Source organism: Orycteropus afer, unplaced genomic scaffold (assembly GCF_000298275.1).
Source record: "Orycteropus afer afer isolate SDZICR_OR568_19922 unplaced genomic scaffold, OryAfe1.0 scaffold00076, whole genome shotgun sequence".
NCBI lineage: Eukaryota > Metazoa > Chordata > Mammalia > Tubulidentata > Orycteropodidae > Orycteropus > Orycteropus afer.
In genome coordinates this window covers 8,573,786-8,576,365 of record NW_006921663.1, presented here as the reverse complement: position 1 = coordinate 8,576,365, position 2,580 = coordinate 8,573,786, and positions in this window count along the sequence as shown.

Genomic DNA, 2,580 nt, shown 5'->3' with positions numbered 1-2,580 from the left:
TGCTGCTCCAGCTTGGATTCAAATTCTCTAAAATGAGTTTTAAGACTGCAAATAATGTATTTGTTTCCTCCAGACAAGACTAATGCATGCACAACATTATCATTACTCTTTTCCTTCTATAACATTGAATTCTAATTTTAAGAAAATGTCAAGCACTTTCAATAAGAAAAGTATCATTATTTCCAAAAATTTTAAATAAAATGTCTTTTAAGAATATTTCCTTGTGTTAATATAGGTTGTTATATAAAGAAACATTTGTGTAAATATGGGCCCCTTGAAAACCTCGATCTCTTTTATGAATACCTTATTCAAAATGGAAATCTGGAACAATATATTAAAATTAACCTTATTAAGCTAAGGAGAATAGCAACAATATAAAGACAAGTTCAAACAAAGTAAAGGCATCATAAATCTTTTTCTAGCACTTATGTATTTTTTTGATGGCTTATTGCATCTCAAGAATATTTTTTCCCCTAGTAGGAACACTTTAAGCTATATTACTAAAAGAACACATACTGTTTTGTAATCTTCATACAAGCTGCTTGAATCTTTTATACATAAATGGCTTTATTACTGAGAAGCAGATAAAATTTAAGCTGATTGGAGTCATAAATAAGTCAAGAACCAGTCTAAATGCATCATTAAATGTTACACTACAATTTTAGATGGTTCACAAACATTGACAAAACATCATCTTTGAAATTTTATAGACATCAACCAAGCATATTAACCATATAACAGATATTGTAAAAATTAAAATGAGCTAAAAGTATTAGAAATAAAAATTAACATCCAAAAGTATGCATAAAGTATATGATTGTCTTGCTTAGTGGATATACCACATAAAGAATCAGGTTTTAATTTATTCAATAAAGAAAAACTGAGTAGTTCATAAACATAAACATACAATACATTTGGATGACTTGATATATACTATCAAATCACAAAATTTTAAACTAAATTTTCAATTAGATGGCTTTTTTAACTCAGAAATGAACTCAGTAAAATTTCATTTTAGTTTACAAATTAAGAATTATATACATATAAGTTTCGTATTTGCTAAAATGTCATTTTTCTACTTGTTTTATTAAAAATGTAATTAATGTTCAGAGAGAAAAATTAAGAATAGATCACTGTGGACTGTTTTTAAACCTTAAAATGAAAGTCACTCCAGGGTGTTAGAACCTTTACACATAAAAATAAAAGTGTTTACAATGTTCTGTTTGTACTCTTTTCCTAACACCCATGTACCAATCAATCATGTAGAAAGAGAAGTATTAAAAATTTGTGCTGTAAATATTTTATTTTAAAATTAAGGTCAAATGCTTGGACAAGAGAACACTAGCCCTTTCACATTGATATTTGCCAACATTTTAAATATTTATATGATTTCTCTAGGTAGGAATCAGCAGTAGCTGTACATGAATGCAGAAAAAAAAGTAATGAAAAAGATAATTAGCTTTGCACACTTTTTAAATTCATCCACTCTTTATTTATTTCATTAATGTATGGTTGTGTTGTTGTTGTCATGTGCCATCAAGTTGGACCCGACTCATAGTGACGCCTCCTTGGGTTGCTGAAGCAGTATCACTACGGAAGTAGATTGCCCAACTTTCCTTCTGAGAAGTGGCTGGTGGGTTTGAACTGCCAGCCTTCTGGTTAGCAGTTAAGTGCCTTAAGCACAATGCTACCAGAATACAATTGTACCAGAATACAGTTCAAATTATTTCTGTAAAATTTAAACATTTGTTCACAGTGATGACTGTTCTGGTTACCAAGTGCTGCTCTGACAGAAATAAACCACAAATGGGATGCTTGAACAAACAGGAGTTTATTCTCTTACATTTTGGAGGCTATAATAAGTCTGAGTTCAAAATGCTAGGCTATAGAGGCTGGGTGAAAGCCCCTCAACCTTCGGCTTCAGCTCTGCCTCCTGCTCCCAGCCTACTGAAGCTAGAGGCTTTTCTTCACTCAGACAGCTGCAAGCAGGGTTCAAGGTGCCATAAACTAGAGACCATTTCCAAGGCTTTTCCTTATAAGCCAAGTTGACACACAGACTTAACCACTACATAGGTTATTCATTTTCATGGTGTAGTAGTTAAGTTTGTGTATCAAAATGGCTGGGCCTGGTTGAGTGGCTGGGCAGCTGGATGTAGTATTCCCCATGATGAGACTGGTAATCAACTCCATGGTGGAATCTACTGTGAGCAGCTGAGAAGCTGCCTTAAGGATGTAGTCTGCTTCCTCCATATAAGGAGAAGCCTTGGACTTCTGGTAACATGGAGGAATAGGGAGACAAGCTACACAGACAAGCTACACAGAAAGGAGAAACCAATTGACAAAGATACAGAAGATAATCCTGGAGCCCTGAACTTTGAAAGGAACTATACAGAAGTAGATTAGGCACCAACTAGTTGAAAAACCTGAACGAAAACAGTGAGTTTGAAGATGGTCAGAGTGGTGGACTCTCAGTCACTCTGACAGGACCAACAGCATGAATATTTCCAAGTGGTGTTGGGACCTGAGAATTGACCTAAAGATCAACCCTGGTCACCAAAGTCTTCAGGAACAGCTGTGCTG